This window comes from Callospermophilus lateralis, chromosome 3, assembly GCF_048772815.1.
Source record: "Callospermophilus lateralis isolate mCalLat2 chromosome 3, mCalLat2.hap1, whole genome shotgun sequence".
Taxonomy (NCBI): Eukaryota; Metazoa; Chordata; class Mammalia; order Rodentia; family Sciuridae; genus Callospermophilus; species Callospermophilus lateralis.
In genome coordinates, this window is record NC_135307.1 from 86606029 (window position 1) to 86630839 (window position 24811).

The 24811-nt window shown below is 38.6% G+C and overlaps 1 protein-coding gene across 3 annotated transcripts in view; it reads right to left on the reverse strand.

Moving 5' to 3' along the window:
* The window catches only part of Gpr176 (G protein-coupled receptor 176), a 137106-nt gene that overhangs the window by 18228 nt on the left and 94067 nt on the right, over window positions 1–24811 (reverse strand). The window contains exon 1 of one of the 3 annotated variants that reach the window (XM_076850540.2): window positions 22676–22703. The exons of 1 other annotated variant lie outside the window; for it this stretch is intronic. The gene's annotated coding sequence lies outside the window, so the exon portion shown is untranslated. Of the gene's footprint in view, window positions 1–7731; window positions 7763–22675; window positions 22704–24811 lie in introns of those variants that run through there. One more of the 3 variants, XM_076850541.2, reaches the window with a different exon arrangement.

The window sequence follows — 24811 nt, forward strand, 5'->3', positions numbered from 1 at the left end:
CAGTGATAAATAATTTTTTTTCTTTATTTGATGTTGGTAGCAGAATAATTGTAGAATCATGGCCATCAACAAGAATATGAAGAAAAAACAGCCAGTATTCAGAAGGCTGTTTCTGGTAGTTTTCAGTACAATTTTCTCTTCTTCTCTGTCTAAAAATCTGGGCCTTTTCCCTCACTAATGAAGTGTCAATTTGCTGTAACTTGTGTTTAAACTATCTTGTATTTGCCCAATTCTGTTTAAGCCCATCACTATTATCATAAGAACATTATGTTATTTTAGTTACAATTAATTTGATTCCAAAGCTTTTTCTTAAATGGTACAGGAAGATCAAATTAAGTAGGAATTGAATTAACAGGCGATAGCTATGTTGTACATTTATTAAAATTCATGGTGAATTTTAAATAACTACTTTGAGTGAAAAGCATCTTAGGAGAGATGTGTCTCCAATCTAACCTTGGATAGTTTCTCCTCAGAATATTGGTTCCCAATGAATAATTCAAAGAAAATATTAACAGGATTCATTTCTATAAAACATAAGAACATGAAGAGACTCCAAAAAATCCTTGCCTGTTCAGCTCCTATGAGTCCACAACAAATGTACAACCAAAGCACACATTTTAGCCATAGCAGTATCCAAAAGGTAAGGCAAACTGTATAGTACGATCAAGACAAAAAGATTGAAGTGACCGCAGCCAAGCCTGCCCCATCCCTAAGGCTCTCTCATGGAAGTCACAAAGCCTATGAAATCAGTCCCTGGAAATACAAAAGATGCACAAGGCAAGAAGAAAGACATATTGGAGTCTGAGGTTGATTTTATTCTCCTTTCTTCAATGGCCTAAATTTTTTCCATAAAAATCAACGAGAAAGTTTTCATTGCTTCATAAAATACCTTGCTCTCTGATTTTCATAGTAAGTCTATCAACCTCCCTGAAAAGCATATCATTCCCTGAAAAGCTGTAGCAAGAATCTTGGGATCACTGACCCTACCTATCTGTGATAACACTGATAATACTGAATAACCACAGGTGCCATTTCCTCTGTATTAGGTGCTGTGTCATGAATAAGGTTTGTCCCAACCAGAAACTATGTTGATGTGAGGGTTGATTTCCCAGGTAACAGGATTGAGGGATGCTCGGTAATTAAAGGGGATTTAATGCTTTTCTCCTGGGAGAGTTCTTGCTCAGGAAACTGGATTGGTTTTCTTTAGATGTGTTGTTATGAAGTGAGCCTGGCACCACCCCACTCTCTTGCCCACCTACTTCTCTTCCAACACACCTACTTCCCCTTCCACTTCCTGTCCTGAGTTGAAGCCATACAAGTTCCTTACCAGAAACCTACCCAATGCCCTTGAATCTCCATTCCCTACACCTATCAGCTAAATAAACCTTATCAGAGCAATAGAAAGCAGATTAAGACAATAGTGTATGGAGAAAGCTTCCAGAGATAAGAAGTCTAACTTTTTCCATCATTAGGCATGCTTCACTTGGATCAAAATCCAAACAAATCATGCTTGATTGAGTGGATGTGAAATAGCTCACTATCCTAAATATTTATTACACAGGTCATCTCACTGAGAGGTCCTTGCTGATGTTAAAAGTGCTCCTGCAATCTCTGAAGGTAGGTCCGTATTTCTGTAGCATTCATATCACAATAGCCTAGAGGAGTTATCTCTCCCCTGACATATTGTAAGACTAAGGTTAAGAAGCCTGAAAAGAAACGTATCTGAAAATTCTGTTGACCTTCATTAGCATCATATAATTTTTTAATCTAGGATTTGTTTCGTAAAGACCTAAATTAATTAATTAAAACTTGAAATTTAATCTGACTTTGTCAGAATTATTTTCTGTGTTCTCAGTTTGATAGATATACCTATTGATATAACTGCCTTCAATCAACAAGCGGAATGTTTACTATCTCCTCATTGCCAACACAGTGTCAGAACAGCTTGAGAGAGACGAATTCAACAATGATACATCAAGTTATACTATAATTAGTGTAGTGAACGTACATGGAATACTCATATACCCCATTTTCCTACTCCCTCTGTTCTAGTAACTATAATTAAGCAGTCTGAAAAGGAAATTATGCTGGAGATATTTGTAAGGACCTCAAGGGTAAGACAATTAGAGAACTATTTCAGTCCACTGGGACCCAGCAAGGCTAATGTGAGCAGGAGGAATAAGATTTTGGAAATGGGTGCCTCTTACTCTTTACAATCTGGCACAATCTAGCAATGATATTAATTAAAAGTTAAAAACTCCATCCTTTTTCTCTAAGTTTTGGAGGGAAGCAGGAGGAATAGGGAAGATTGGAGGGCAAGGAGCTAGGAATGGCATTGCAATTCTAACAGTTCGAGCCACTCTCCCACTCACTGCTCTCGGGAGTTAACATTTTCCTAGACCATAACTCCCTGTGTCCTTTGCCGCATTCTCCTGTCCCTACAAGGAAGGAGAAGGCCAGCAGGAGAGAGGTGTTTGTAGAATGAGGAGCTGGAGAGCCAGAGCAGCAGATGGAGCAAGAGCTGGAGGTAGTGAGATCCAGGACAGGGCTAGAGACAGATGGCCAAGGCAGGGAAAGCTCCGGAAGGAAGTGATGGTCTGAAGGTCAGAGCAAGGTCAAGGGCACTAAAAATATGAGCTACAACACTCAGCCCAGGAAGGCTCACTGACAAAATAAAAGAATGGAAAAAGTGCTCAGACAGTATACTAAGAGCCATTGGTAACATGGAAGGAACTTGATAATTAAGACACTTAAGTTTACACACAGAACTTGGATTTGGCTCCTCTTGAAACAAGAACTAAGCTAACAAGATGCATTTAAAAGACTTGCAAACTGGGGCTGGGGTTATGGCTCAGCAGTAGAGCACTCGCCTCAAATGTGTGAGGCCCTGGGTTCAATCCTCAGCACCACATAAAAATAAATAAATAAAATAAAATATTGTGTCCATCTACAATTAAAAAGTTAAAAAAAAAAAAAAAAGCCTTGCAAAGGTATGTGGTCTTAGAAGCTCTTGTCCATAATGAAATGCTTGTGGATGGGCAGAAACGAGACCTGCTGAAAAGTAAATCCTAACATTTCTTTCTCTCTTTTCCTTTTCTGCCCTCCTTCAAGAAATAACAGGATGGTCTGGGCACGGTTGTACACTCCTGTAATCCCAGTGGCTCAAGAGGCTAAGGCAGGAGGATCACAAGTTCAAAGCCAGCATCTCAGCAAAAGTGAGGTGCTAAGCAACTCAGTGAGACCCTGTCTCAAAAAAACAAGAAAGAAAGAAAGAACAGGATAAAAAGAGAGGAAGAGACAAGGGAAAAAATTGAGAGCAAAACAATAGGGAGAATTATGTCAGTTCCATTTATCTCCCATGGGAAGCATTTCCCAGTGACTATTTAAGACAACTGAGATTTTCTATGTCTGAATCTTCATTACTCACATTGTTGAAAACTGGACAAAAGGTTTCCTGCTTTGTATGATTCTCCAAGAATCCAGGACTCACGATGATGGTGACAGAGAATTCACTTAATATTTTAGCATTTCATGAATAATCAGCTTCCAACTCCTGAATTTTTCCTCTAATATTAGTTGATTTGAACAATGCTCAGTTATTTACAATGTAATTTTCCTGCTGGTCCAAAATAAAACCAGCATGAAATACTATCAGCCTGTTTAGAGCACTGAGATCAATGAGGAGATATGACCTCTTATTTTCCTATTATAAAACAAAAGACAGAATTTTTTCCTATCCTGTGAGATATTGATTTTCTACTTTGTGGGTTTGTAAAATACTGGCTTTCACAGTATAATCAATGTCACCAATTCAATATGGATGAAGCAAATAAAATAAAATATAAAATCTGTTTGCTTTCATTAAGCTACAGATCCCATTAGTCTCTTTGACATTATTCTTATAAAGGTTTAAATATGCAAATACTGTGAATGAAAATAAATCATTCATTAATTATTATTAGTCAACAAATTTTGTTATTTTTCCAAGTAAGGAAATAAAAGTGAAAACATATTCAAAGATTGTGACATGCTACAACTTTTTAAATTGTTATTTTTTCAGTAAAGAACTCTCTGAAATTCTTCCATGGGAATAAGAAGGCTATTTACAACACTAAAAATATTTTCTAGATTTATATAGATGGAAGAGACCTGGAAGAGTCATCTATATTTTCCTTGTCTCCAGATAAAACTAGGCAAGTCTTTGTAGAGAGAAAAGATAATTTTACTAATTGTTAAGACTTTAAGGAAAAACACTATAAGGGCCCTGAACAGTAATCTGTCTCTAAGATAGTCAGAGATCCCCTCTTCTTGGCTTTCATGTCCCTGAGGGGGGCCTCTCCCACATGGATTAGAGCCAATTTGTGTAAATAGGACATGACAGAAATGACTGTGGGGCTTCCAAGGCCAGATCACAGAAGACACATCGCTTCTGTTTTAACCTCTTTTGAATCACTTGCTCTGGAGAAAATCAGTTGATATGTTTTTAGGAAACCCAAGAAGACCTAGGAAGAGGCCCGTGCATTGAGGAACTGAGGTCTCCTGCCAACGGCCAGGAGAATGAGCCAACCTGGAAGTGAATCTTCTAGCTCCACTCAAGCTTTCTTCACATAACTGCATCTCTGGCCAACACCTTGACTGCAACCTTGTGAAAGACCTTGAGCCAGAGATACCCTGCCATTCTGTTCCCAAATAAATGTTTTGCTGCTTTAGGCTGCTATGTGGTGAGATCTGCCTCTTAGATGCATTGCATAGGTTCTGTCTTACTTCTCTCATCTATAGAATGAGAAAGATAAAAATTCATCTTGCATTAACTGAAATGATGCTTAGAATGCCAAACACTTTCTACTGGCAAGGGTTAATATTAGATAATGTTAACTGTAATATTATGTGAGTATAATTATTCATAAACTTTCTTTTACTGATGATCACGCAAGTACACATTAGTGAGACTCATTTCTAGAAATCCTGAAAAGCATCACAGTACTCAGTAAGCAATTACAAAAGAATGCTTCTTCAGAGGGTTAAGATTTTACTTACCTTTCTTTAAGAAAGTAAAAAGCAAAAGTCCTTTAAACTTTTCTCCTGCATGCAGCTCCATTATTGGGGTATCAGGGTTTGAACTCTGGGGCACTCAACCACTGAGCCACATCCCCAGCCCTATTTTGTATTTTTTATTTAGAGACAGGGTATCACTGAGTTGCTTAGTACCTCACTTTTGCTGAGGCTGGCTTTGAATTTGTGATCCTCCTGTCTCAGCCTCCTGAGCTGCTGGGATTATAGGCGAGTGCTACCAAGCCCAGATCCACTAACTTTTGAGAGCAAATCTTCTATTTGCTCTGACTTTCTTAGGTGTATAATAAACACCAAAAACCCAAACAACTAATAGTCCTTAAAGTAAGTTTATCAGCTTGACTTCTTTCCATCAGCAATAAAATTAATGAAATCAGAAAACGCAGCTATTCAACTGGCAAAATGTAATTTTCCCTGATAAGTGGCTGTTTGGAAAAGTACAAAAACCATAGTCCAGGCACATAGTCCAGACACATAGATCATCTACACCAGGAACTGGGCCTACGGGTGGCAGCGAGGGCCTGGATGTAACAGCATCTACCTTTACTTTATTGGATGACCTGAACCAGATCAATAAAGGCCTTGGCTCTGTTCCCAGCTAGACATTAGAAACACACCAAGAGTGTACTCCTCTGGTTTTCTCCTACTACTTTGGCACTTCTCAGTATCTTCTAGTGACTTCTCTCCTTTCATCAGGGCTTAGTCTTGGCCCTTATGCAATCCTCTTCCCCAGCACTATTTCAGGTGAAATTTTAATGGCTCTGATGTGTATTACCCCCCTCACCTCTTACCTGAGCCATAGACTCAAATATCCATTCAGCAACAAGATAGCTCCCCTGACACCTCCATTTTGAACCCTCTCAAGCATCTCAAACTCATGATGTCCAAACTAAACCTCTGATCTTCTTTCCCAAATCTCCTCCTTTTCCAGTATTGCCCATTTCAGAAAGTGGCACCTCCATCCCCCTGGTTGCTCATGTTACCAAACTCAGTAATCATCCTTGACATCTTCTTATCTTTCAAGTTCACAAATCCAACATTTAATCCTGTCAGCTGGACGCATAAAATACATTTGTAATGCCATCTGCTTCTCTTGGTCACCAAACCTACACTCCAGCCTGTTCCCTTCACCTCAACTGCTACAATGGCCTCCTGGCTTGACTCCCTAATCACCACTTCCCTCCTACCCAACATTCTCCACACAGCCAACTGACCTTTTGAAAAGCAACTCGAAACACCACTAACCTTCTCACAACTTCTGTTGCTTTCCTATTCCCTCATGTAGTAATAAAATCCATTAAGTCTAGCTTTCTGGACTGCTGGACTTTGTGAGAATTAGAAAAGTCACACTTTCACTGCCATCTCTTAACTGAAATAGAACAAAAGTCTATGACTTTCTATGAATGGCACCCCCTGGACAAGGGGGTGTGGTAGCCCCTCTGGGCCTTCTCTCAAATCCCCAAAACTTTAAAGCTTTGCGTTCCTTCCCAGAGGTAGCTATGCTTTTTCACAACAAAAACAATTCTAGTTTCTTTCTGAAGTTTTTTTTTTTTTTTTTTTTTTAGAATTCGTATATGTTCACTGTTATAAATTCAAATAGTTCAAAAAAGTATAAGAAGGAAAAAAAATCACTTAAAATCCCACCACTTAAGAAAAGTATAATAAATATTCAAGTGTTGTCTTTTCACACTTCTCTTTATGCATGAATACAAATATAAAAATAATTTCATGTAAATGATATTTTTTGCATGTGCTATTCTTCATTGTAGACACTCTTCTCTTAAATAACTAATAGGAACTCTTTCTGTAGTCTTTTTAGCTAATCATATATAAACATATACTGTATTTACAGACATATATATAGTGCTACTGTTTGTTTGTTTTGTAAAAATAGAATCACATTTTACATATTTGCAATACATCATGGGAAATCTCCCTGTTCTGTATTGTAAATAGAACACAATTTATCCTAAAAATGGACATTTACTTTGTTTATGAATTTATTTACTATTTAAACAATACTGTAATAAATATCACATGTATACATATTTCTCATTCCCATCAATAATCTTTATCGAGTTTTTCCCAAAACAATCCTGCCAACACAGATGCTATCATTTCTCATCAGTTTTTGCCAATCAGGTGAGAAGTTATAATAAGACCAAAGAGGAGGGGTAATCCCTGTGCCCAGTACCCCATACTGCATAAACAAGTTATCATTCACAGTGCACATACTTTTCCAAATGAATTATTGTAAATTTTCATTGCTCATGGAAAGTAATCCACCCAGTTTGGAGTTGGACAGTCCATCAAAAGCTCAGCAACAGGTATAAACGGGGTTAACATGCTACTTTGGTGCTCCGTCTCCCAAATCACATTCCCTGTCTTTCTGGGGGAAAGCAGCCCCCAAAAGAGTGTTTGAGCATGCACTGCTGTGGAGTGCCTACTTCATGGCACCCTCAATGCAGAGGAGGAGAGAATGACAGAAGAAGAAAAAAGAGAAAAGCTACAATCCACAACAAACAAGTCCTCAAGAATAAGGTCACTGTGCTCCAAGGACATGCAACATGGGCAAGCTGGAGCAGGAGAGCAGATAATGCAACTGAGGGTGCAGATGAAAGCAGAGATGGACAGGTTGTGGCTCAGCGGTAGAGCACTCACCTCACTCATGCAAGTGCTGGGTTTGGACGGGCTCAATCCTCAGCACCACATAAAAATAAATAAATAAAATAAAGTCATTGTGTCCAACTACAACTAAAAAATTATTTAAAAAAAAACTCACTCCTATTCAGTCAAGGACATTGAGAGGGAGTGTGCTTCTGGAGAAAGGATGAAAGATTTCCAACTGGAGTAAAGACAAGATCCCAGGGCTGTTTAAAAGCTATAAAATCTTCAGAAAAGGAGGCCCACACAGGACTATGCACCTTGTTTCAGCAGAGATTGTGGGATGAGAGAAAAGTTTCAAAGTTGTTCTGGGGAGTCCTTCTGCCTCCATGTGTATTTCCTTCTAAATCTAACACGCTAGCAGAGTAGAAGGTCCTCCCATCCCATAGGGATACTCTGTGTGTTCTTCAGAGTATAGGTCACAGCAAGGCAACAGGCCCACAAGGTGGCTACTGCAGAGATCTAAGCAAATCCAGAACCCTTCTAGCAACTGTGCACATACATAAGCTATTCTTTACTCTTTGTTCCTGTAACCTTTTCTAATGGCATTTGCTTGAAATCCATCTTTTTGATGGTTCTAAATCTATGCAACACACAACAGCTATGATGATTAAAATCCATCATGTTCATTGAAGCTGCTTTTTCAGCTCTTGCCTGGAGAAACTAGAAGCACATGGGGATTGAAAGCAGTCTCAAAGTTGCCATCAGGGTCAGCATCCAAAAAAGGAACTCTAACCACTGACCCAGTGATAAAAATGCAAATTAAAATAAAAGGGAGAAACCATTTTCCACCATTGCTAGGCAAAAATGAAATTAAAATGATAAGATCCAAGAAGATTGCAATAGGTATCTGAAAGTTAATCTGGCCATTTATTAAATATATATACTTTGAGCAGCCCTACTTTTATGAGGCTATCCTACATTTGTTTTTTAAATCAATATATAAAGGCTGTATGTTCAAAGTACTTGTTGAAGGACTGTTGACAGTGACTGCCAAACTCAACTGGAGGGTTGTCCCCATGGAAACAGAGAGGACTGTGTGGAAGGTTATACCAGGATGTCAACACTGATTACCTCAACTACAGTGTAATTGGGAGAGGGCATAATAAACATGTGATTTAATTTGTTTCTAAACTAAAAACATGAAAGCAAAAATATGTTCTCTCTCTCTCTCTCTCAAACACACACACACACACACACACACACACACACACACACACCCTTTCACTTCTAGTCTTCTAGTCAGTCTAGGATGATACTCAAAATTTCATCTGTAGAGGTTAATTTTTCTTCTAAAAGTCTACTGATAATTACAAATATGCCTGAAGTTGTTTTTTGGTGCTCAACATCTGGCAGTAGAGAGATGGTGTTTTGATTGTTTTCCAGCTGTAACAGCAAGCTGACAGAAATATCCTTAACTAAGTAGGTGTTTGTGGGATGATCAGAGGAAAAGCCAGTTCATGATCTGACTGACAAGTGTCTTGCTGATACTAACATCTCATTTGGGGACCAAAAGAGAGAAAAGACTCTGGTGGAGAGAATAGTGGGCGCAAACACTTCCTGCTGACTGCCTGAAGCCATTGCGCCTTAGGACACTGCTTAGGTTTTCTTCCTGGTCCTTCGGATGAGCAAAAGCATTGACTTGGCCCTCTGCCAACAGGAAGGGCCCCCGACAGGGACCAGTAAAGGGGTGGAAGACTTAGCTTTGGCTGAGAGAGTAGCCTTCCCAGCAAGATCGAAGGTGCCAGACATAATTTCTTGCAATTCACCCAGGCAGCAGAATAAGTAATCAGTAAAGTGTGATTTTCCTCTGCTTCAATAAAGTAAAAAAGGCTGCCCTTGTTATACAGTGCCAGGAGAATCAATAGGGAGTTTAAGGAGACATTGGAAACAAACTACAATTGCCTCCTCCAGGATTCAAACCTGAGGGCACAGGCTCTTCTGCCTGGGTGAGTATACAGTGCAACTCCCCTCCCCCAACCTTGTATGTGGACTCGTTTGTCCAGGTTGGGGTAACTGGAATTTAAGCAGATTTTGCATGCTAATGTTGGAAAGATGAAACTACCAGCCAGCACTTAGTGAGCCCTTGCCAACTGTCTAAATCTTATGTGAGTCATACAATCTTTGCAAGAACTCCATGAAAAATGTATTATTAACCTTCATTTTAAGGCCAGGAATACAGCTCAGTGGTAAAGTGCTTGCCTAACACTCATAAGGACCTGGGTTCAATTCCCAGTATTTAAAAAAAAAAAATGCACATCCGAAAAAAAATCATTTTACAGATGATAAAACTGAGGCACTGAGATGTTAAGTCATTTGTCCACAGTGATAGAAATAAGAAGCAGTCCAGCTCCAGGGCAGGGAGCTCCAGAGCATGGCATCACACAGCCTCCTCAGGAAAAGACAACACCTGACAGTGCAACCCCCAATGTTGAGCATAAGAACCAAAAGATGTGTCGCTGGTAACCCTTCAGACTGTGGCAGGATGGATCTGTGCAAAAACTAGATGTGAGTAAGGAAGCCACGTGAGCAAGAAGAATGGCAGAGTATGCCAGAGTTCCTTGAGAAAGATGTACGTAAAGGCCCTAAGGAGCTTAAAAGGGTCTGGGTTAAAACTAAGACAGCTCTGGAGAGTGATGTTGCAGGTATCTATAAGGAATAAAGGGTAGACTTAGATGTACCCAGAAAGGACCGGAGATCGTAAGTTGCTTCACATAGTCTGTCAAAAATAAAAGTGAAAACAGCTACTTAAGGAGATCTGTATGATCTAATTTGTTTTGACTACTTTCTCTGTATAAAGCATACATACTTATTACCTTGACTTTATTAGCACTGTCCCCAAACCACGTGAAAACTTGGCTACCTGGCTTTAGAGTCTAATATGAAGACTTTAAATAAGCCCTCCAAGGCCAAAGTTGACTCATCCTTCAGTGTCTGTCTCCTCTCTGGGCAGGGAAGAGATGGAAACCCACTCAGATAGGACAGCTTGGCCCCTGCACTGGAAGCATATTAGAGACTTTGGTGACTTTTCCTCTAACTTGTTATACTACCTATGGCTGCATCTGTCAAACAAGGATGGGCAATAAATACTAATTGGGCAGTAGATTTTATCTTTTCTGTCTAGAACAACCCATCTGTGTACTTTTTTTCCCCAGTACAGGGATTGAACCCAAAGCCTTGAACATGCTAGGCAAGTATTCTCCCCAAGCCTTTTTTAATGTTTTATTTTGAGACAAGTTCTCATTAAGTTGCCCAGGCTGAGCTCAAACTTGTGATCCTTCCATCTCAGCCACCTAAGTAGCTAGGAGTACAAGTATGCACTCCCATGCCAAGTCAAACTTTTCATATTCTTAAGAAATACCAACATATTATAATTATAAAATTATATGTGGAAATATTTACAAATCTATTTCTATACACTCCCAACTAGTTCAGATAAATAAATCTTTTTATTGCTCTGGTATGAATAATTCACAGATTCAAATCACCAGTGTATCATAAGACAACTGGTATGAAGAAAATGCTAGGCTATTGCTGAGAACATATTATTATCATTTGGTCATTTTTCTGAATTTTAACTAAGAGTTATAAACTATCACCATTTGATATTAAACAACTAATGAACTACATATAAAATCATAGCAGAGAAAAAAGTTAACATATTCACAAACATTTACTGAGTTATTAGAATGCTAGGCTCTGAGCAGGCTTACCAAATAAACAAGACCAAACCTCAAGGAATTGACAGATGAGTGGGCATACAGGTAGATAAGTAGTTAGTTACCAAGCATCTGCTGGGGCACTTGGGGAGCAGAGCAGAAGGAGGACCAAACTGTGTGGGAGGGGACGCATCAGCATTGGAAGAGGATATGCTTGGCCTGTGTCTTGGTTGAAGCCTCAAGCAGACCCAGGGAGGGACAGGAATGGAAGAGGGAGCACCCAGGCATGCAGGCAGGTGGCACAGCATGGCTACAGCAATGGTGAGAAATTTAGCAAAGCCACAGGACAGGATGACTTTTGGGAAATAAAATTAGAGTCAGCAGATGAGGTGCCAATTAAAAAGTCACTCTGCTCCCTGTGCTAAATGTCAATAGCTGATAATCTGTAAAAGAGAAAAGGCAAAGGTGTCCACAAATGACATTAAATTTCAATTTCAATGCTGCTTTCTCAATTCTAAGATGCTCCACTGACTTAAATAACACCTTGATTGTAAAACATAACTCAGTTTAAGAAATGTTAGAATGTGAAAGGACTTTTGAAAAATAAAATACTAGCAACAGCTAGAATATCTTATCCAGGAGAATATAAACACAGACCTAATATAAGTGAGACTCTGCCTTGCTGCCCCAGTGCACATCAATATAAGTAAAAGGCTCTGCTATATGCCACAGTTCTGGACATTGATTAAGCTAATTTAGAGTCATTTAAAGTTGAAATAGTTCTTTTCAGCTTAAGGTTGGAATAGAGGACCATTTGAAGGAAAATTGAAGCCTGTGTTATTTAGGCTGATAGTGGAAATTGGGAGCACCTGGATTTCTACTGCTGCTCAACCATGGCAGATGAAGTCTTCTACCCACACCTCTGCATTTCCAATGATGAAGGTGAAAAGACAGACTATAAAACAGGAGAAAATATTTGCAAGACATATATGAAAGGGACTTGTATCTAGAACACATAAAAAACCCTTACAACTTTTTTTTTTATTATTGGTTGTTCAAAACATTACATAGCTCTTGAATAATAAAAAGACAAATGACCCAATTTGAAAAATGGACAAAGGATCTGAATACACATTTCTCCAAAGAAGATATACCAATGGCCAATGGAAAAATGCCTAACTTCATTAGCCATCAGAAGAATGCAAATCTAAACCACAAAGAGATACCACTTCACACCACTGGGACGTCTATACTCAAAAAGACAGATGATAACAAGTGTTGCTGAGCACATGGTAAAATTTCTTCATGCTGACTCTGACTTTCTGCTTCCTTCCTCCATCCTTTAAGACCCTTTGGACCAAATTGGGCACCCCTGGATAATTCAGAATTATCTCCTTACTTTAAGGTGAACTGATTAGCAACCTAAATTCCACCTGCACCCTTAATTCATGTTCAATTGCCTTATGACAAACTATTAACAGATTCCAAGGACTGTGGCATGGACATCTTTAGTGAGCATAGGGCAAGGGGTATTTTCTTCTATCTCATTCAGCAATTTCACCCTTGGTGTATTCCCAAGAGAAATTAAAAGTTATGTTCACACAGAAACTTGTAAAAGAATGTTCATAGCAGTGCTATTCATAATAGTCAAAGTGGAAACGACCCAGCTGTTCATCAACTGATGAACAAAAAAAAATGTAGTATAGCCATTCAACAGACTGCTATTTAGCTGAAGTTCTGATACACACCATGACATGGGTAAACCTCAAAAACATTATGGTATGTGAAGAAGCTAGTAACAAAAGACCACATATTTGTACAATTCCATTTGTATATGTCCAGGATAAGCAAATCCTTAGAGTCAGAAAGTAGATTAGTGGTTGCCTAGGACAGTGGGGAAGAGACTGGGGGAAATCAAGGTACTAATGAGAGCATAAGGTTTTTCCCTAGAGAAATATAAATGCTAAAATTGATTGTGATAATGGGTTCACAACTCTGTGAATATGATAAATACCACTAAATTGTGCACTCTAAAAGGGTGAATCATATGGCAAGCAAATTATATCTCAACCAAGTTGTTATTTTTAAAAAGGTGAGTCAGTCGGTATATTTCCGAAGGTGTAGGGCAGGAAAATGAGGGATGTCTTCATACTTATTCAATTACATTTCCCTTAAAGGTTGCTTTTAACTAACTGTTTTGCAAGAAATGTAGTGTCTCCCAAATAAGTCAGAGTGTAAAGACAGCTGGCACAGAAATGTGTATGGCCTCTCAGACACCAGCTCTAATTTCATGCACCAAAGGAATCTAACATTGTTCCCCTACTGGGAGATGCTGAGTACTCCCCAGGCAGCCACAAAACAGAGCAGCAATTAAACATATGCAGTGTTTCACTTTGAAGATATTATCTCTCTCTCTCTCTCTCTCTCTCTCTCTCACACACACACACACACACACACGCACGCACGCACGCACACATACACACACACACACGCACGCATGCATGCACACATACACACACACACACACAATATTGATGAACCTCAAAAACATTGGGCTATGTAAAGAAGTCACTAACAAAAGATCACTTATTGTACAATTCCATTTATATATGGCCAGAAAAAGAAAATCTTTAGAAACAGAAAGTAGATTAGTGGTTGGAGAGACAGAGAGAGAGAGAGAGGCCACCTTCTACTAATTCTCCCCAAATATAATATAAGTACATTCTGTCTCCTCCATTCACAGTTCAGCAAATGGCTTATTCATTTTGCTTAGAGCAAGCTCACTGTAATCCACTGAAAATATCACAGGCATAAGTAGAACTCCAAGTCTAGCATAGCCAACTCTCTTACTTAAGAAAGATCCTAGCTTTGAGTATTTTTCATAAAATAATTGTTTAAAGTTCTATATCTACCAATTGATAAAATGTGATAAAATTGAAGCAAAGCAAAATTTTATATTCCACAAAGATTTATGAAGAAGTAGGCAATCAATTATTCCCCATCTCAGAGACTTAGAACAAACAAACAAAAAAGAAATAGATGCATCAAAGATACTTTCTTAAAAATAAAAATAGACATTTTGTCCTTAAGAATGAGCAAGCCCTATAATAAGCTTTTAATAGAGGTTATAAACCACCCCCTTCCTAAAAAGTCATATCACTGTATCACTTAAAATGAGATGTGGCTAAATACAAAATAATTGTTTAAGTAAGACAAGCATGTCTTTCTGTCTCATATTAAAATCCAAGAGTCAAATTGGCTATGAGTGCTCTGCCCCAAAATTTTCAGTGTTTTTCTAGTTCACTATTCTAACTTCCCAAATACCAGGCTCCCTCATATTTCAAAATAGGAACTAGAGATCTAGAAAACACATCTGTATTTCAGGCTGCAAGGTGGAAAAAAAAGACAAAGAAGCTAGAAAGGGGGAAGCCAGTATCTGTTGTCTTTAAGGGAAAATTCCAGAAGCTGTCCTATGATAATTTGTGTCAGTCACATGACCATGCTAGTTACCAAAAGACATATTTATTCTGTGTCCAGAGTTTCTATTGTGCTGGAAAAGAGTGAGAAAGAATACCAGAGAGCACCCAACCTCTGCCACTGTTATCCACACCCATCTTTTTATTTTGGAAGTGCCGCAGTCTCTGGCTGGGCACAAATCACGAGCCTCCACACAGCTTGTAGATTCAAACAGCAATTCTTTATTCCCGATCTCACACCGGCCGTCTACAAACACGTTCTGGGGAAATCCACGTTCTCTGCCCAAATCCACACTCTGCCCAAAATCACTACTCCTGGGCTTCTGTCTCCCAAATATACTGTCTGACCCTAAGAACTCAAGAGGAACTCAGCAGCAGGATACGCCCTATTCTAAAGGGGGAACACCCTAATCTCCTATTATGCTAAACCGCCCTATTCTAAAGGGGGAACACCCTAATCTCCTATTATGCTAACACCCTAATCTCCTATTATGCTAAACTGGGACACCCTAAACACGGATCCGCCCTGGTCCTTGAGCAAGGTCACCTTTCAAGAGTCCTTCCACTAGACAGCATGGGAGTAGCTGGCAAGGAAATTGTCATACCTACTTGGCTGATGGCTCCCAGCATGGAAGACCCTTCAAGACCATACTTCTTTTCATAATATTTATAAATAAAAATATATTTCACATTCCAAGAACATTTAAATACCTCTATATTCACTACATCCCTGGCTAAATGTTCACCTTCATTCTTCTACTTTAGGTTTGGGAAAGGGTGTGGTGATACTAGCCCAACAATATCCAAAATTTTATCAAATAAGTACAGATCAGCAGTTAACAAATAAAACCATAAAAATAAGCAAATTAATAAACAAAATATCCTTTCTGCCAACATGTCTCTTCACACCACATGTGACATTAAGCAGCCACTTAATGATCTCTACTGCTTCAGCCCAGACTCCAGCCCAACTCCACAATAGAACCAGCTTTTCCAGAGCATTTACTTTCATTTGCAAATGCCCTCTCGGATCTAAACTAACAACCTCCAACAGTAGGGAAAGTTTATACTTTCTGAATATTTTTCTTCATGGATATGTAAGAGTAAAAGAAATTGAAGTTAAAAAGTGAAGGACCAGGTATTGTTAAATTCCTCTGCTACACCCTGAGGCAGTTAAGACAACGCCCTACTAGGCTATTTTGCTGATTCATAGCCTAGAGCATACAGGGCCCGAACCAATCAGTTTGAATGTGTACCCCGCTTAGGAATAACCAATCACCCCTGCCCAATCTGTTCCCGCTAATGAATGTACTAATCATGTCTCAGATTTGTTGTTCAATTTTCCCGTGCCTCATGCTGATTTGTTCTGATGTATGCAAAGCCCCCGCCCTCCCCAAGAAGTGTATTTAAGCTCTGCTCAACCCCTGCTTGGGGCTCTTGGCTGCTCGCCCTTCTTGAGTGGGCCAGGAGCCCCAGCGCGTTGGAATGGATCCCCAATAAACCCCCTTCTGCAATTGCATGAGTCAGTCTCTTGGTGGTCTCTTCCTCCGACGTTTTGCCAGACCCTTACAGATAAATAAGTTGGGGTTTTTGATAAAGGAAAAATTTAAATTTAGTATACTTTAGGGAACTCAGTCCTATAAAACTAAAAATTAATCTTTTAAGAAATCTGACTTTTTCAATTTCATATGGTACTCCTTCACAATAAATACCCCATTAGATCAATTCCAGTATGGATAAAATTTAAAACATTTCATTGTATTTTGTTCCTCAGACTTCAACTTCTTATTATAGATTAGAAGAAGAAAAACAAGGATTTCCAACTTTTTAAATTCCTAAATGGCTTCTTGATTCTTTTTTTTTTTATTTTTTAAAAATATTTTTTAGGTGTCAATGAACCTTTATTTATTTATATGTGGTGCTGAGAATCAAACCCAGTGCCTCACATATGCCAGGCCAGCGCTCTACCACTGAGCCACAATCCTTCTTGATTCTTAATCAAGTCCAAAGAAAGGAAATATTTTTTCTTCTACTACAGAAGCAGTTATTGAGTTTCACAGCAATAGGCCAAGAGGAATTTGGTGAGGTAGTAACAGCAGTTTAACATTTATCAAGAATTTCATATGCATCCTGTCATTTAATATGTGGTAATACTATTGTTCTGAATGTAAGGCAGGTACTCCCTCCAGCCACCCTGATAAAACAGGAAAAGAGAAGCCATGTGAATTGTGCTCAGTGAGTCATGGAACTTGGACTTGAACCTGGATCCTCTGGCTTAAAAGAGTCCATTGTTTCTCCCAGTTCTCTGCCATCCCAGGACCTGAAACAGTCCTCCTTAAAACCTCACTCCTACCCAGCTACCTCTCAGCCCTAAAAAGAATTTCAGTTGGAGCTTTAACACTTATACCCAGATTGTCAATGTGGTTGCATCTGAATTATTCAAGAGCGAATCCAGGGTGCACACCTGCTAGGTAGCTGTTCCTCACTCATCAAAACTTAACAATGGTAATAACAATATCTAGATGTGAGGCACTGTCCTAAGCATTTCACAGATACTTTTGTTATGGGTTGAATTGTGTCCCCCCCAAAAGATATTTAATTAAGATATTAAAGCCCTGAATATCTCAGCCTGACACCTTAAATGAAAGGGGAAAGGCTGTCTCACAGGTATTCAGACTTTTGAGAGCATATGCCCCATTCAAATCCAACAAAAATGTGAGCTAGGGAATTTGAAGAGTGCTGGTCCCATTAGTGCAACACAAAATGCAACACATAATGCCTCAATTATATGTGTTTCAAAGGTGATTTACAATCAAGAACAAACATAGATTTCTAAATCATCTTTTCCATTATGCTTAGTTTGGGCCATTGTTAGACTGACATAGGGACACAATGAAATTCTGAAATTAAAGAAGCAGACCTTCTACTCAACCCACTTACACCCCATATACCAGTAGCCCATGAAAGTTGCTATCAACTGAAATAAAACCTTCAAAAGATTTCCAGATCATCCCCTGGTATAATCTGGATCTTGAATGTCACTCAAAGCCCCATGTGTTAAAGACTTTGTTCCTGGAGATGCTATTGGATGGCAGTAGAACCTTTAAGAGGTGGAGCCTAATGGGAGGTTCTTGGGTTACTGGGGACATGCCTTTGAAGGGGACTGTACTTGTACTTCCTGTCTCATGATGAGGTAAACAGTTTTTCTCTGCTATGTGCTCTCACCATTATGTGCTAACTTGTAATAGGCCCAAAGCAAGGGGCCAACCAATCACAGACTAGATCCTCCAAAAATGTGAGCCAAAATAAACTATTTCTCTTTATAAGTTGATTATCTCAAGTATTTTGTTACAGTGATGAGAAGGTAACTAACAAAAGCCCTGGTTTCAGTAATTCAAACTACCACTCCTGGAAGCACATTTTGCAAGTTGCCCCACATTTGGAGTTTGAAAACACCAGGTAATTGACAGATCAACAGTACTCACTGCTAGTGAAAAAGACTATCACATAAGCATGATTTTATCTGAAGTAGGAAAGAAAGCCAAAATCCCAGGTAAGATGTCATTTGGACTTTTAATGTAATAAATATATCTGTAGAATAGATACTATTTTAAAAATACTAGACATTTGATGGCAGCAGGTACAGTTCAGGGGGTGGGGGTTGATTTCAACAAGAAACATCTTAAAGATCTCCTGGGAATTTATCCCAGTTTCAGAACACAAGGCAGCCAGTGCTATCCTCTCTCTATGTGATTAACTCACTTTCCTTATCTAATTTTTCCTTCAATTCTAGAGGAGACTTTTAAAGCTGAAAGGAAAAGCTGTTGAACTGCTATGAAGCTCTTATTCTGTCACCACCAAAGTTTTCTCTCTTTCACTGTTAAAAGTAAAAAGAATACATTTCATAGAGTGTAGGGAGGATTGCTACTACTGTTCTAAATACCCAATCTAAGTACTAAATAATTAGCAGAAATGATAATAAATAGTAAAGTCCAAATAATTTTTATAGTCCAAAATAATTCTTTCATGGCTCTTCCAACAAAAATCAAGGTCAGATACTGATTTCCCCTGATATCTTCTGGACATCACCACCAGCACAGTGGTCCTCAACTGTCAGAATTCATGATTGTTACATAAGCACTTGAAAAATGTAGTTTCCTAATTCCTTCCTCAAACCTGCTGATTCACAATCTATACTTAATAAGCCCCCAGGTGATATTGAAAAAGGTAGTTATCAGACTACACACTGGGCAACACTACTATAAAATGTGCATTTAATCTCAACCCACATTATCTAGCTGTCAGATTAGCTATCCAGGATTCAAATCACAACAAAATCATGTTCCATGGTTATCACTGTAGTCACAGGTCCAAACAAGAGGACCAATTAAAAGAGATTTTAAGAATCTTTCTGACCACTCATTATTACTCTACCCACCCCCAATCCCCACCTCCCACTGGAAAAAAAAGAAAGAAAGATCAGGTGAATCTAGGGCAAGATTCTATAGGAAACATAGATCCAGTCCCAGAAAGTACCACACTTTCCCTTGGTTTACTGTCTTAAAAAGAATACACTCTAACAGGGCCTTAACAGCAGGCTTTGAAGACTCAAACTTCGATAGCTAAGCAATGATCTTGAACAACAATGTCCTTTCAATCTCTTCCCTCCTGAAATCTGATCAGGAAAAGTACTGAGGCAACTCTCAGACTCTCCTAGGAGGGCCAACCATCCTGGTTTGCCTAGGACATGTGTGACATGCAGAACTTTCAGGGATAAAACTGAGGAAACTCTGGGTAAACCAAGACAAAATGTTCTCCTACTCTCTCCCAATACTAACCTGTGTCAGTAAGCTTTTATAACTGTGACGAATACCTGAAATAAACACTTTATAAAGAGGAAACCTCAAGGTTTCAGAAATTTCAGTCCAAGTTGGTTGGCTTCATTGTTTTCAGGCCTGTAGTAAGGCAAAACAACATGGTGGGAGGGCACTGTGGAGGAAACTGCTCACCTATGGCAGACAAAGGCAAAATGAGGGAGGAAAGGGATGGGGTCCCAATATCCCCTTCAAGGACTAACTTCTAAAAACCTAACTTTCCCTCATTAAGGCCCCACCTCTTAAAAGTTCCACCACCTTCCAGTAGTGCCATAGGCTGGTGACCAAGCCTAGCACATTGGGGGGCAGGGCATTTACAGAAAACATAGATAACTGTACCCCAAGAGCCAGTTCCTCAGAAAATGGGTGTTCGCAGCACGAGAGAGCAATACCAAGAGGACCTCAGTAGAGGGAGGCAGGCTTGGCCAAGCAAAAGGTTCTCAGAAGAGAAACTGTCTAGGACTCCCCTCCCTGATTTCCCCTAATATCTTCTGGACATCACCACTAGAGGAGCCATTTTTAAGCCTGACCCAGGCCCACAAGGTCTGGTTTAAAAGTAGAAACCTCAGAACTTCTGAGGTTTATCCAAGAGCTCACAGAAATGAATTCACTGGAGACCTTGCTCTCATGTAAGTCTCAGACCCCAGAATCTGAGCAGAACCATTATTGCAAGTAAGAAATTGAGTTTCCCATTCAAGAACTTTAAAATCACCTTACCTACTAGTTAAGATCTAGAAAACAGAGGAAAAAATGAGTACATTGACATGTGAAGAAGACAATTTCAGATAGTGATTGGCTGAGCACTAGAATATTGAAAGCTTTAAAAATGTCAATTCCTGGGCCACCTCAGAGGCTTCCATCCAATTAGTCTGGGATGAAGGCAGGCTTTGGATCTTTTAACACTGCTCTAGTGCTTCCAGCATGAAATCACTAATGGACCACTCCCACTTCAGGTAGAAAGGGAAGGTCTCTTTAGGAAGGACGTGGGATCTTAGCGATTGGAAGGGAAAGTGCATCCCAGACGTGGGAACTAAAGTAATGTAAGTCAGCTCCAGGAAATCAGGGACTTTGTGCCTATACCACACAGTATAGGGACTAGACCAGTGTCTGGGATATAATTGGCATAATATATATTTGTTGAGAAAATTAATTTTTTAAAAGTCTATTATATTTAAAGCAAATTAAGTTAAAGCTATGCAGCAAAGGATAGAAGAGCCAGCCAATCATGCTCATGGCCTGTAGCCATGGAGCCTGCACCTCAATGAAGGAAAGCTACCACAGGGCTTCAAACAGAAGCATGACATGACTTAGGTTACTTTATAAAAGATCACCCTCGACTTCAACGTCCAAGAAGATGGAGTAGATGTACTTGTCCCTCTTCCTTCCGCTAAGTACAGTTTAAAACTCTGGACATCATATACAAAACAAACATAAGAAGACTCAAAAGTAGAGAGAAGGAGGCAGACTGACTAGGTACCTTGGGACCCAGGAAAACAATATAATGGTGAATTCGCTGGGTTTTCATTTTGCCTCAAGTATCCAAGACTTGTAGCTGAAAAAGCCTGCAACCTGAAAATACCAGTGGGCACAATTATCAACAAAACAAAACAAAATCAAAAATCTCACTGCTTCTAGCAAAAGGACCCTGAAAGGAGCAGCCTAATAAAACAGAAAATTCTTAAATAATCGTTCCAACCAAACAGAACAGAGAACAACTGAGCCATCCATGCCCATGTCAAGAGAGGCCCAGTGGGGTACACAGACTTCCAATGAGACTATAATGAGTACTCCATCTGTCCCACAAGAGTAGCATCAGAGAAAGCAGAGAATTAGGACTTTAATCACTGCCCTGTGGTTAACAAAGCCAATACCCCCCACCCCCTGCTTTAGGGTTAGTGGAGTTCACATAAGGAGCAATAATATGGTACTTCTACCACTCACTCCCAGGGAAGGACCAGAGGAGGCCTAATGGAGAGCCAGAATTGCCACCTCTACCCGATCCCCTTTTGGGTATCAACAGAGGAGAGGGTATCAATTGGAGAGCCTGGACCTCTACCCTACCTGCCAGGAACAAATCAGAGGCCCATTCCTCTGTCACCGTGGCATCAAAAAACACCAGCAGGAACAGAGAGTTTAAATAGCATACCATAATTCCCCCAAATTTCAGCCAAAAATCTACTCATCATACCAAGAACCATGAAATCCTCAAATTGAATGAAAAAAAAAATAGGTAGATGCCAATGTCAATATCATAAAAATCTTCAATAAGCAATTATGGACATTTTGTGTGTGTGTGTGTGTGGTACCAGGGATTAAACTCAGGGCCTGATGCATGTTAGGCAAGTAAATGCTCTACCACTGAGTTACATCCCCAGTCCCAATTTCAACATTCTTGAAACAATTAATTTTATGGAAAATCTCAGCAAGAAGAACAAAATGGAAATTTTGGAATGAAAAGTAAAATAATAAAATGAGAAACTCAATAAATAGGTTCAATAGCATGATAGGACAGAGCAAATAAACAATGAATAGAAATGTAGAACAGAAATTACTCAATATGAACACAAGAGAAAATAAATTGGATTTGGGGACCTAGGGAACTATAATGAAAGACTCAACACTCTTGTCACTGAAATTGTGGAAGGAGAGAAGAAAGATGGTGAGGCTGAAAAAGCATTCAAAGACACAATGGCTGAAAATTTCTCAGAGTTGACAAGACGTAAATATACATATTCAAGAAGCAGAGTGAACACAAAACAGAATAAACTTAAAGAAATTCACATCAAGACACATCATAACTGAACTTCTACAAATCCAAGACAAAAAAATTTCTTGAAAATATTATGCCAGAGAGAAATGATATATTATCAAAAAGAGAAAAACAAAAAGAACTCATACATTTTTTGTGTGTATGTAGGGGAATCAAACTTACCCTAAAGAATGGCTACAGGGCTGGGGATGGGGTTCAGCAGTAGAGTGCTCACCTAGCACGTGCAAGGCTCTGGGTTTGATCCTCAGCACCACATAAAAATAAATAAATAAAGGTATTATGCCCAACTGCAACTAAAAAATACATATTTTTTAAAAATAATGGCTACAAAAAGGTCTTAAAAAGAAAGGAAATGATAAAAGGAAGAATCTTGGAATAGCAGAAAGAAAGAAAAATAAAGAGATATAGGAAAATACATTTTTCTTCTCTTGAGTTTCCAAATTAGGTTTGATGATGAACATGAAAAGAAAAAAATTATAACACTGTCTGAGAGGGTTCTAAATGTGTACAGAAGATGTGTTTACAAAAATTACACTATAAATGGGATGAGTAAAGGCACAAAGGGAGATAAATTTTCTGTACCATGAACTGGTAAATGATGGCACCAGTAGGTGGTGATGAATTATTATGTAACTCTTAGAGCAACATAATCAAAAAGGCTTGGTTATACTAATATTAAATAAAGTGGACCTTAGGAAGGAATAAAATTGCCAGAGGCAGATAAGGACTTTATATAATGATAAAAGGCTCAATTCAACAAGAAGAAATAATAGTCTTAAATGTTATGCAACAAAATACATGAATCAAAAACTGACAAACTTGAAAACAGAAATAGACAAATCCAGTTAGTTGGAGACTTCAACACCCTTCTTTCAGCAATTGAGAGAACAGCAAGGTAGAAAATCTGCAAAGGAATAGAAGAATTCAATACCATCAACCAACAGGATCTAACTGACATGTATAGAACACTCCACCAAACAACAGCACCTTTTTTTTTCAAATGCCCACAAAATGGATCAAGATAAATTATATCAATGACCACAAAACAGCATAATAAATTTTTAAAAACTGAAATCATAGAGTGCAGTCTCTGACCACAATGAAATCAAACCACAAATCAGTAGAAGAAAGATTGCCAAACATTTTAAATCTCCAAATAGCACACTTCTAAATAAGGTTCATTATCCTGAAAAGAATATGCTGAACTGAATGAAAATGAAGATACAACATATCAAAATTTACATGACACAATTGGAGAAGTGCTGGGAGAGAAAAATGCACAATCCTAAATGCTGCCATTAGGAAAAGTCTAATATCAATAAACTAAGATCCCAACTCAAAAACCTACGGAAACACAAGAAAAATAAACCCAAAACAGGCAGAAAAAGGAAATAGTAAAGATAAGAGTGGAATTAATAAAATTTAAGTCAGAAATACACTAGAGAAAATCAGTGAAGTAAAAGCTGGTCTTTTGAGGAAATCAACAAAATTAATAAACCTCTAGCAATATTGACAAAGAGAAGACACAAGTTACCAATATTACAAATGAAATGGGATATAAATACAGACCCTGCAGACACAAAAAGCATAATAAGAAAATAATTCTATACACATAAAACTTGACAACTCAGATGAAGCAGACCAACTGGAAAAATACAAGTCCGCAGCTCACTTAATATGAGACAATTTAAACAACACTATTACTATTTAGGAAATTTAATTTATACTTTAAACACTTCCCCAAAAGTAAATCTCCAGGTCCAGATAGTGTCAAAAGAGAATTCTACCAAATATTTAAAGAAGAATTAACACCAATTCTTCGTAAATAGTTTAGAAAATAGAAAAGGAAGGAACATGTCCCAATTCATTTAATTAAGCCAGTATTATGCTGATATCAAAATCAAAGAAAGGATAAAAAGAAAACTAAAAACCAATACACAAAAAACCTTCAATAAAGTATTAGCAAATAAGACTCACAATATATAAAAAGTCTGGTTCAACATTTGAAATTCAATCAATGATGTACTATATTAACACACTAAAGAGAAAAATCAATCATATCAATCGATGCCCCCAAAAAAGCCCATGACAAATTTCAATAACTAGAGGGGAACTTCCTCAACTTAATAAAGAATATGTACAAAAAGGACTACTTACTTTACACACAATGGTGAAAGGCTAAATGCCTTTCCTCAGGACTGGGGATAATTCAAGGATGCCCACAGTGATGGTTAATCTTGGTTTTTAACCTCTTTGGGTTCAGAGACAGCTAAATGTGCTTGCACACACACACTCTCT